The following is a 13,089-nucleotide window of genomic DNA, read 5'->3' as shown; positions in this document are numbered from 1 at the left end:
GACGAAGGCCGGACTTCGGTATTGCATTTCAGCTTGGTGGCTTAAAAATTAATTAATGACTTTGGTCATTAAAAATCTGAAAATTGTAAAAAAAATCATTTGTTTTTAAAACGATCCAAATTTACGTTCATCTTATTCTTCATCATTTTCTGATTCCAAAAACATATAAAAAAGCTCTGAAAATTAAAAATATACAAATTATTATTAAAATAAAATTTCCGAAATCGATTTAAAAACAATTTCATCTTATTCCTTGTGGGTTCCTGATTCCAAAAACATATAGATGTGATATGTTTGGATTAAAAACACGCTCAGAAAGTTAAAAAGAATAGAGATAAAGAAAAGCGTGCTATCCTTCTCAGCGCAACTACTACCCCGCTCTTCTTGTCAATTTCACTGCCTTTGCATCGAGCGGTGGACTGACGATGCTACGAGTATACGCTCTTGCTGTAAAAATGCAGTGAGTTCAGTTTCATTCTGTTAGTTCGACAGCTTGACTAAATGTTGTAATTTCGCCTTACGCGACTTGTTTACATTTAGTCAAGTTTTGGCTGGGCGTTAAGCAAACAAACAAACAAACAAATCGTATAAACCAACTCATGTCCAACATAGGCACTTAGACCTGACGGACAGTAAGCCCCTTAAATTTGACTTTTTTGTCTTAAAGCATCATAATCGCATCAAAGCGTAATAAAGCTTATCAAAGCGTGGTTTAAAGCGTAACAAAGCGTAACAAGCGACCTGATCAAATCGGGAAATAATTCGTCCCCAAAGCGTAACCAATTCGTATCAGAGCGTAACATTACTTAGGAGATCGTGATATTTTTGGAATAATGATGGCGCTTTGCTCGCCGATTTGAAGCGCGGCATTCGCCGTTGGTGTGAACTAGGCATTAGCAACACAACCAAAACATCCCCAAGTTCGTGTCTAAGGCCTAAAAAAAAAAATAGGAGTGGTTACGGTAGCCCGACCTACCCTATTTTTAGGGGCCGACCCTATAACTTTTTATTACATTTGTAAAAAAAATTTTACAAAAAAACACAAGAAAACGAGTGCAGAAAACGCAATGAAAGCGAAAGCGCCCGAGTCGCACACTTATTTCCCTGTCAAGTAGGTTTAATTTGTACACATTAGAAAAAAAAGTAAAAAAAAAAAAGAAGTGATTGCCTGCCTTCCTACCCTATTTTTTTGGGCTATGTTAGGCCAAACAAAAAAATAGGTCTGTTTACGGTAACCCGACCGACCCTATTTTTTTCGCGCGACCCTAGACTTTTTTTTTGCATTTGGGGGAAAACAAAAAAAGAAGCAAAATAACGTAAAAATATGTTTTTTTGGGAAAAAAAAAATCCCGACCTACCGACCCTATTTTTTTGGCCTATGTTACCGTAAACAGACCTCTTTTTTTGTTGGCCTTACCGTAACCACACCTTTTTTTTTTTTGGCCTAATGTTAATTGCGTTGTGCGTGCATGCCTGTGCACGGCAATGTTTGTACGTTTCTCAGCCCCGCTCTATAATGAATGGTTTCAAATACCATCTAGTCAGTCGTTTCACCCCGTGGAACTAAACCACTGGAGCTCTTCTTTCGCTTACCTGACGCTTTGTGTTGTTTGTCTGTCGGTCTTTGTTTTGTTTTAGTTCTAGTAGCTAGTGGTAAATCCTAAACTCTCTGTCTCTCTTTATCTCTGTCACGGTGTCTGTCTGTCTGTCTGTCTGTCGATCTGTCTGTCTGTCAGTCTCTGTGTCTCGATCCCTCTCTTTTTCCCTTTTTCTCCCCCCCCCTCCTCCTCGCTCTCTTTCTCTCTCTCTCTCTCTCTCTCTCTCTCTCTCTCTCTCTCTCTCTCTCTCTCTCTCTCTCTCTCTAAATCACTCAAATCACTTGAACACTCCCTAGCGATTGCACGTTTTACTTCCCCCCCCCCCCCCCCCCCCTCCTCTCGACAAGTGCTAGTGTTTCGTGTTCAAAAGCCGGTATTTCTGGTCTATTCATCATTGAAAATGTTATTCGTGTTCTTTTAAAAATCTGGTCGCGCTTCGATGGCGTTCAATTCCTTTGCATCGTTCTCTTCACCGTGTTGAAATCGACGAGATGTACAGGTGCTGGAATCTTAAAAATAATTAAGTGTTGACGTTTTGCAGGTACAATGCTGCTGATGGTTGTGTGTTGCTTGTATTTAAGTGCAAGTACAGTATTGCAGACAGACACGCAAGCACACAAACACATGCAATCCTCCACACATAGAGAGAGAGAGAGAGTCTGGAGTCTGGAGTCTGGATGGTTTATTGATTAGGCCTTGGGCCCATTTCAATTCAGAGAGAGAGAGAGAGAGAGAGAGAGAGAGAGAGAGAGAGAGAGAGAGAGAGAGAGAGAGAGAGAGAGAGAGACACACACACACACACACACACACATACCAACACACACCAACACACACACCAACACGAACACACACACACCACACACACACCAACACCAACACACACACACACATACACAAACACATGCAATCTTCCTCACATATATATATATATATATAGAGAGAGAGACTGAGAGAGAGAGAGAGAGACACACACACACACACACATACCAACACACACAAACACACACACCAACACCAACACACACACACATACCAACACACACCACACACACACACACATACACAAACACAAACACGCGCGCGCTCGCGCAGAAAAATATTGTTATATAACCGTGATACTCGAGTTTGAGGATGTTTTTTGGTCGCCTCTGCTGTAGTTTCTTCAAAATTGTGACAGTTTCATATGTTTTTGATAATGTTTGGAGACGTGCTCTCATGATAACCAAGGTAATTTGTTTTCCAAAATTTCAAATTGCATGTAGTATTGTAGAATTTCCTTTGCAGTTACATCGGTGAAAAAAGTCATTCTTCCCATGGTCTACGGAAAAATTTTAAATGATAGTTCTCTTTTCGAACATCTGTGTTTTACAATTCAAGAAGACTATTGAGTACATGTAGTCAAGTTCTCAGTATGAGGCCATCAAATGACATGAGTTTTTCATTCAGAATCATCTGTTTGGAAAAATGCAATCCATAACTTACTTTTTTGTGTTATTTAGTATAAATATAATTTAAACACTTGTTTTACTGTGCCTGTGGCTGGTGGGTACCACCAGTCACAACCCCTCGGTCTGCATGCTTTTTATGGTGCATTTTTGTCTTAAATTGTGAGCTGATGTCAGGTATGTTTGACTGACCAGCAGTGGGCCGCTCACTTGGCATTTTACCTGCGCCCGTGTCGCAGCAGCGCTCTTCACTCTTCACAAGCTCTTACCGCCTTTGCCCCATCCTATCACGGCTTACTAGTGCCAAAACCTCATAATTGTAATTATCAAGGGAAAATGAGTAATTTTCCCTTGATAATTACCATTTTCACGTGTTTATTACTAGTTTTCCCAGGAAAATTACTAACTTTCCCGGAATAATTACTAACTTTCACCTGTTAATTACTAATTTTTAGTTTTGGCTCACTTCCTGACGGATTGCTAGTGCCAAAACTAAAAATTAGTAATTTTCCCGTGAAAATGAGTAACTAACAGGTGAAAACAGTAACTGACAGCGTTAATTAGTAATTATCACGTGATAATGGGTAACCCCAGGTTTTGGCACTAGCGGCCGTCATAGGGCTTACTAGTGCCAAAACCTCATAATTGTAATTATCAAGGGAAAATTAGTAATTTTCCCTTGATAATTACCATTTTCACGTGTTAATTACTAATTTTCCCGGGAAAATTATTAACTTTCACCTGTTAATTACTAATTTTTTGTTTTGGCTCACTTCCTGACGGATTGCTAGTGCCAAAACTAAAAATTAGTCATTTTCCCGTGAAAATAACTAATTATCCCGTGAAAATGAGTAACTAACGAGTGAAAACAGTAACTGACAGCGTTAATTAGTAATTATCACGTGATAATGGGTAACCCCAGGTTTTGGCACTAGTAAGCCGTCATACCATCCACCTCCCTTGTTTGCTATAGCTGGCTGCGCTTTTTCATAATTTTGTACCGAAGGATTATGTATACGTTCTGTGAAATGTTATGTCTACCTTATATGGAAAACGTATTGTTGTTATTGTGTAATAGGGGTGCTAGTTTTAAATTTGTTAAACCTTAAGTGTTCTTAAATAATATGTGATTTTTGTCCCTATGAAATTAAAAAACTTGCCTTCGGTTTTTGACACACAAAAGGAACTTCTTGTCACATGAATTTTATGGTTGTGGTTGTTGTGGTGTGTGTGTGTGTGTGTGTGAGTGAGTGAGTGAGTGAGCTGTGTGTGTGTGTGTGTGTGTCGTGTGTGTGTGTGGGTTTGTATGTGTGTATGGGTGCGTGTGTGTGAGTCTGTGCGTGTGTGAGTGAGTGTGTTGTATCCTTCTATGAGTGCGTGTGTGTGAGCGTGCTTGGTTGCGTAAAAGTACTAGTTTAATTACATAGTAGCCGAGTGGGAGCGCTGGCTTGCTTCGATGATTAGGAGAAAAGAATTGGGTTTGGTTGATTAACAGGACGTTGGGTGGGGCAGGTGGAAATGTGTGATTGCATGCATTTGGGGTTCGGGGTACGGGGTATGCGGTGTCAGTGTGGGGTATCTTAGACCGGTACAGCTGACTTTGGCTTTTGGTTTGTGTGTGTGTGTGAGTGTGTGTGTGTATGTGTGTGTGTGCGTGTGTGTGTGCGTGTGTGTGAGTGAGTGAGTGAGTGAGCTGTGTGTGTGTGTGTGTGTATTCATGCAATGCGGTATATGCATGCGTATGTGTGTGTGTGTGCGTGTGTGGCCTGTGTGTGTGTGAGTGTGTGTGAGTGTGTGTGTGACGGTGTGCATTCGTGCTCACACGCTCACCGCTGCTTGCCTTGTGTTGTGTGCATCAGTGAGCTTGTGCCTGTACCGGTGTAACACGAGAAAATTACTCCCACAAGATTTTTACTCCGGAGTAAACATTTCGTACGAAAAAGTTACTCCCTTTACGAAAAAAGCACTCCCCCATTGCACGAGAAAATTACTCCCCAAGACAGGTGAGTTCCGAGTAAACATTTCGTTCAAAAATGTTACTCCCCTGACGAATAAATAACGAATAAATTACTTCACCTCAACACGAGCAACTGATTTAACTTCCCATGCCAGGTGTACGATATTTTTACTCCCTTGTCCCCTGTTAGTTCTTGGTGGTGGGAGGGGTGGAAGGAGGGTAGCGCGACATTCGTGTGCGCGAGATCACTAGTCTTATTGGCATTATCCCTTCGCCCGCATCCCATTTTTGCGTACGAGATTTTTACTGGAAGTAAAAAAAATGGGGAGTAAAAATTTCGTGGAGGGAGTCATTTTTTCGTGCCTTGGGGAGTTCTTTTCTCGTACGAAAAGTGTACTCGGAGTAAGAATTTCGTACGAAATATTTATTTATTTGCCCGTCTGTCTCTTCGTCTATTCCTGACTGCTTGCATACAGACCGGTATATGCAACGCGTGTCGGTTTCAACCCAAAGCCCTGCTGACAAAGTGCAGGGAAAACCCCACTGTGGAAGAACGCGGAACCACAGTCTCTGGCGGAACCATGGCACGCAACTATAATTAGTGTCACTCACGAACTTCAGACCTTTCAGGGGCGCGACCCGTTGCTTGGATGGGTATTTGTTAGGGTATACCTCTGTGTGCGTGTGCGCCGTGTCTATGCAGAGATACTGCAGTCACTGAGATAGAAATCTCTGGTGTCAGATCTTCTGTGTGTGTCACTGAGTCACTGACCGTGCGTGTGTGTGCTCATCAGTGGATATCGAGTCCTTCATTAAAACAACCACACCTTATCACGGTAACAGATTGTTGAAAACAACACTCTCTTTTTAACAGGGCCGGACCCAGGGCTGGGGGGGTTCCAGGGGTTCCGGAACCCCACCCCTGGAAAAAGCATGTACCTTGCTTTGAGTGTTTTTTTTTTTTTTTTTAATTTTGTGTCTGTCTCTAACAAATTTTATTCAATGTGAAATCCGATGAGAAAAAGGTACCCCCCCCCCCCCACACCAAAACAATGCTGCTCTTAACCCTCAAAACAAGGCCCAGAATGCACCAGATTGCACAGATTTTAACCGTTTTTCAAAAATTTTCCGGGGGAGCATGCCCCTGGACCCCCCTACTTCGCGCTTTGCTTCGCCACTTCGCTGATTTGCCCCCCCAAAAAAGGAGGAACCCCCCCCCCTTACAACTCATTTGGTCCGGCCCTGCTTTTAGAAACTATTTGTTGACTAAATATAGGTCCCTGGTCTGAATGACAGTAATGGGACTTTTATTTCCATGAAATCTCCTCCGTCGACAAACAGAAAACCAACATCAACACTTAAACAGACCTTTTACGAAAAAAACAAAACGTTCTCCTTCTACCCACCAGCTTCCCTCTTAACCCCCCCCCCCCCCCCCCCCCATCCCCGCTGGGACTCAACCCTTCCCTCCCCCCCCCCCCCCCTTCAAATCTTCAAGTGTAGCACAGCTGGTCAGTATGTACAATCTTATTGTTCTGCTTGACCTTTCGTGTGTGCCCCCGCACTTACATCTAATACTGCAGAAAAAAGTTAAGTATATCTGCAAACACAGACCGATTCGGGCGGTAGCTAAGGGTCTGTGTTCATTGCAACTCAGACCGCCTTCCGCGCGAGACACAGGCACGTGGAATAGAAAACAGCATTGTCTGTACTTAGCATCTGATTCGCTCGACACGTTGTTGTTTTGCTTGCCGAGTACATAGCATGCTGACGGTGAACCATCAGTTTTAAGACCCTCCGCTTTAACATTCCCTTCATTTTCTCAGACTTTTTTTCTTCATGTTGTCAGTAAATTCATTCCCTTCCGGCTTTCTTTGTCTTTGTCTTTTTTTCTTTTCTTTCAAGATTTCAGTAGGTTTTAATGTAAAAGTATAGTACAATAAGAAATACGCCCCCTTCTCTTCTGTGACAGCTTTGAGCTGTAGGGATTCTTCTACTTTACTTTTAGGGTTAGTATGCCGGATCGGATTACTTTTGCCTCACTGCATTATTCAGCTTTAATTGTTTCGCCTGCCATTGCCCTTGAAGTCAACTGTGGTTAGTTACCTCACTCACACACACACACACACACACACACACACACACACACACACACACACACACACACACACACACACACACACACACACATCACTTTCGTACGGAGTGTAACATTGACTTATCTTTTTGATATTTGTGTATAACATATTTATGTGTGCGCCTGTAGCAGACTGGGACGGGGGGTTTGAAGGAGTTTTATTCCCCCCTTGTACTAGCAGAGTGGTCGCATGTAACCAAGGAGCTGAGAGTTAGGGCATGTCTGTGAATGGTGGTTGCTAACCAGTTACGTGATTATTACCTGCTCTACTCCGTAGTCCCTGACGGCCTCGTCGTGCGAACAGTTGCGCATTCGGCAATAGACAAACTCCGGAAATAACTCCGTGGGGTGGTATTGGTTGTGAAAAAGTGAATACTCTTGCCGCTAATATTCCAGCTAACTTTGCACGCGTGCTTTTTGTCCACGTGTTTCAGACACACGTGAGTCGCTAGCGACTGCATGGCCGTTAATGTCACGTGGGGTTACCGTTTGCCTCAATAAAAGCAAGAGTATTCTCTCTATCGGGGGGTTTTGCCCAGTCGGTAGAGGTGCTGGCTTTAAACCGGTTGTTACTATCAGCGTGGGTTCAACCCCCAAGTTCGGCGCGGGATGTGTGTCCCAGAGTCAACTTTGTGCAGACTCTCCTCGGTGTCCGAACACCCCCGTGTGCACGCATGCGCACGATAAAGATCCCAGGGTCACAGCGAAAGCCTCAGGCCTTGGAAACACGAATACATGCATGCAAAAATATGAAGCCCGGGTGTCCGTTCGGCCAACAGCCAATAAAGTAACCATTTCAGCACTGACCCAAGACGACCCAACCCGGTCCCTAGCCCACTTCAGGTCTCCTCCAGCAGCCGGCAGCTAGCTGTCTACATCCCCCCCCCCCCCCCCCCCTGCATTTTTATTTTCATACAAAGCCGGGTTTTCCCGTGTAACATGCCCCTAATGGCTTTGCCGTGAGGGCGTAAAACTTACATTTTCTCTATCGGTTATTTCCAAACATCGTCTTTAGCGTATCGGCTCATCAACTGTATTGGGCTCCGCGTCTTTTTGCATTATGCAGGTAACTTCAATCTCGCGTAAATCACTGTGCATGTTGATTTTGGCCAGGATTTTACCTTGCACAAGAGAATTCTTCCGGAACTTGGACAAACACATGCATATATATGGAGCATGTCTGCTTTTAGTGCAGATTATGATTTTTTTTGTTTGTTTTTTGTTTTTTGTTGCTGAATTAATTTCGTAACTAACATTTTTCGAAATCAATTCAACACTCAATAGAGGGGGGGAATCGAGACGAGGGTCGTGGTGTATGTGTGTGTGTGTGTGTGTGTGTGTGTGTGTGTGTGTGTGTGTGTGTGTGTGTGTGTGTGTGTGTGTGTGTGCACGGTGTGTGTGTGTAGAGCGATTCAGAGTAAACTACTGGACCGATCTTTATGAAATTTTACATAAGAGTTCCTGGATATGATAATTGATATCCCCAGACGTTTTTTTTCATTTTTTTGATTAAGTCTTTGATGATGTCATATCCGGCTTTTTGTAAAAGTTGAGGCGGCACTGTCACACCCTCATTTTTCAATCAAATTGATTGAAATTTTCGCCAAGCAATCTTCGACGAAGGCCGGACTTTGGTATTGCATTTCAGCTTGGAGGCTTAAAAATTAATCAATGACTTTGGTCATTACAACGATTCAACATTACGTTCATCTTATTCTTCATCATTTTCTGATGCCAAAAACATATAAATATGTTATATTTGGATTAGAAACAAGCTCTAAAAATTAAAAATATAAAAATTATGATTAAAATAAAATGTCCGAAATCGATTTAAAAACAATTTCATCTTATTCCTTGTCGGTTCCTGATTCCAAAAACATATAGATATGATATGTTTGGATTAAAAACACTATCAGAAAGTTAAAACGAAGAGTGCTATCCCGCTCAGCGCGACCATTACCGCACTATTCTGGCTTGTCGATTTCACTGCCTTTGCAACGAGCTGTGGACTGACGAAACTACGAGTATGCGGTCTTGGTGAAAAAATACAGTGCGTTCAGTTTTATTATGTGAGTTTGACAGCTTGACTAAATATAGTAATTTCGCCTTACGCGACTTGTTTTCTTTTTCCTTCACTTCTTCATACTGAGGAAATCACAAAACAGGGAATATTTGTGTTGGTGTTCATAAACCCTGAACAGGGCGGGGATGTAGCTCAGTCGGTAGCGCGCTGGATTTGTATCCAGTTGGCCGCTGTCAGCGTGAGTTCGTCCCCACGTTCGGCGAGAGATTTATTTCTCAGAGTCAACTTTGTGTGCAGACTCTCATCGGTGTCCGAACACCCCCGTGTGTACACGCAAGCACAAGACCAAGTGCGCACGAAAAAGATCCTGTAATCCATGTCAGAGTTCGGTGGGTTATAGAAACACGAAAATACCCAGCATGCTTCCTCCGAAAGCGGCGTATGGCTGCCTAAATGGCGGGGTAAAAACGGTCATACACGTAAAAGCCGTGGGAGTTTCAGCCCATGAACGAACAAACAAAAATAAACCCTGAACACGAGAAGGATGTTAATTCGAAATCCATACATGGAATTAAATCAAAAGAAAACACACCAGTAACCAGGTTAGGTACGTTTATATCTATAATCAATATTTCGGCACGTTATCAGTTATACTGCCTTCTTCGGGATGGTAAGCTTATCATTTATTTTATATTTTATGGAATTAAATCGTCGGTTTGTATGTTTGTTTATAATCTTGGAGAGCCGTGGCGTGACAGACCCCACAGATGTGTCATTCCGACATTAACCGATACAAGCCATGCCGTCACTATGACAACCAACACACCTGTAAACCAAGCAGTCTTCAAAAAGATCAAAGCGACACTTGCTCCCACTCTCCAGCAAGGATCACGTAGAAGGTCTACCTTGTGTAAGTGGTTTGTGTAAAAACTGATAAACCTTGCCGCCATATATCAAAGAGGTTGTTGTCGAGGGGACGACCCAGATAATGCAGCGCTGATTTAATCACAAGAGAACTGATATATTTATGACATCATACAATCGATTAGAGTAATAACGAGCAAAGGTCACAGGGTCATAGGCAGTGAAATAAGCAAAACTATGCTTGCTACCAAACTTTCAGTTACATAGCGGAAAATATGTGAGAAATTGATTTCTTTTTTTTGGGTTTAATTAATGTGTTAGTTATTTTGTTTTTAATGATTTTAATGAAATCTTTACACTGACGGACAAATCCAGTATCATAAATGTAATTCACTACATTGTCATTTTGCCGTGATCTACATTAGAGTACTTTTATTGCATTTCTTCGGGTCACATTTTGAGTAGTATATAGCCTACTACACAATCCACAACCATGTCTTCAAAGGCATGAAAAGTCAACAACAGTTCGTGTTCTGCCGTCACTAAATTGCGAGTATCACAGACATTCAATGTTCGTACTTGTACGTACGTCCAAGACTGATATGATCTTGACCCAAACAAAGTCTTTGACTTATTGCAAGTAGCTGAGACCAGTCGGAAACACTAAGATCTGATTCCGTCTAGATACTCGAGATTACGTTTGACTTACGTATACAGTGAAACCTTCCTTATAATATCTAAAAAATCAAATTAAAAGTAAAATAAAAAAGACACAACCCAGGTCTGAAAAAGGAGGGAGTCTTAAAAAGGAATTCAATTTAAAGAGGTTTTGAACAAATAATCTGAAGAATGGGCGGGGATGTAGCTCAGTCGGTAGCGCGCTGGATTTGTATCCAGTTGGCCGCTGTCAGCGTGAGTTCGTCCCCACGTTCGGCGAGAGATTTATTTCTCAGAGTCAACTTTGTGTGCAGACTCTCCTCGGTGTCCGAACACCCCCCCGTGTGTACACGCAAGCACAAGACCAAGTGCGCACGAAAAAGATCCTGTAATCCATGTCAGAGTTCAGTGGGTTATAGAAACACGAAAATACCCTGCATGCTTCCTCCGAAAACGGCGTATGGCTGCCTAAATGGCGGGGTAAAAAACGGTCATACACGTAAACTTCCACTCGTGCAAAAAACACGAGTGTACGTGGGAGTTTCAGCCCACGAACGCAGAAGAAGAAGAAGAAATCTGAAGAATAAAGGCCTTGGAACTAGAAGGGGGAGTTTACGTCCTCTCAGAAACTATTTCTATTTGGGACAGGAGTTGGTGACTGGAGCTAATAAAGGCCTTAAAACGGGGGAAGTCTTAAATTGGGGGTCTAAAAAGCTGCATGTACATAGATGAATAAAGGGTAGGTTTTTATCCTTGCTAAGTGTAAACTACTGAAGGCCTGGCTTTAACATCTGAAAATGTTCTTCTCTAGTATTTACACATTTTGTTTGAAGTGAACAAGGTGATTTCTTCATGATTATGCCACCAAGCGGTTACAGACTACAAAGGTTACTCAAGATGATTACCTCATGATTATGCCACCAGTGGTTACAATCTACAAAGGTTACTCAAGATGATTTCCGCATGATTATGCCACCAGTGGTTACAATCTACAAAGGTTACTCAAGATGATTACCTCATGATTATGCCACCAAGTGATTACAGACTACAAAGGTTACTCAAGATGATTACCTCATGATTATGCCACCAAGCGGTTACAGACTACAAAGGTTACTCAAGATGATTACCTCATGATTATGCCACCAAGCGGTTACAGACTACAGAGGTTACTCAAGATGATTACCTCATGATTATGCCACCAATGGTTACAATCTACAAAGGTTACTCAAGATGATTACCTCATGATTATGCCACCAAGCGGTTACAGACTACAAAGGTTACTCAAGATGATTACCTCATCACTAGATATGTTTCACGTCATCAGAAAGTTATTTTCATTTGTTAAAGGTATTCTTCGGAGCATCTTTATCCAAATTTTATCAGCACTACTCACCAGATACCTTAACTTGCAGATGCTGACTTGTGTTTGTGTGTGTTTAAAAATAACCGTTTACTTTTTTAATGTTTATAAACGGTCCTTTGTCTATCTATGTTTTAACCAAAGCGGTGACAGTTAAACCAGCAATTAAAATAAGTTCTCACTTAAAGATAGACAATAAATATTACACTTGGATTTGTATGAGTGAAATGTAGTTTTCAGCATTAAAGATGCAAGTGATCTATTAATAATTAGGATGTCAAAACAATGCTCATTGGCTGCCAGTGTTTTGTATGGGGACAAAACTGAGGAACTAAACCTGGACAAAAAATAAAATGTGTAAACAATGTAAAAAGAGGAAGGAAGAGGTGCAAGCGAGATAGCATGAATGAGAGTTTAGGTGCTGACTATTAGGGTTTAACGTCCTCTTAGACAAACTGGTCTATATTGGGACAGGTATTGGTAATACGCTGAAGATATGGTGTGATACTTTGATTCGAACAAGCCCGCTGTGGCTGTCTTCTTCGACACACCAGCATTGGGTTTGTCTCGTCAAAGTATCGAAATACGATCATGATAATCAGAGACGAGAGATGACGCATGCGTGTCTTCGTGTTTTCCAAGCCCTGAGACTTTCGCTGTGAACGTGGGATCTTTTTCGTGCGCATGTGTGCACACGGGGGTGTTCGGACACCAAAGAGAGTCTGCACAAAGTTGACTCCGAGAAATAAATCTCTCGCCGAACGTGGGGATCGAACTCACGCTGATAGCGACCAACTGGCTACAAAGCCAGCGCGCTACCAACTGAGCTACGTCCCCGCCCCAGTTTAGGTGCCTGTTCTTGTGTGCAAGTAAGCATGTGTGTGTGTGTGGTTAACAGCAGCAGCAGCTGTAATATCAATAGCAGGAGTACTTTTTTTTGTTTTCTGGGGCTCATTATAGAAGATCTACCAATCCTCAACTGTTTGTTGCTCATGAGTTGCTTGGAGAAAATTATTATTTGTACTATGGAACATGTGCATTACCTCCC

Source organism: Littorina saxatilis, linkage group LG1 (genome assembly GCF_037325665.1).
Source record: "Littorina saxatilis isolate snail1 linkage group LG1, US_GU_Lsax_2.0, whole genome shotgun sequence".
Taxonomy (NCBI): Eukaryota; Metazoa; Mollusca; class Gastropoda; order Littorinimorpha; family Littorinidae; genus Littorina; species Littorina saxatilis.
Note: the sequence above shows the minus strand (reverse complement) of the source record.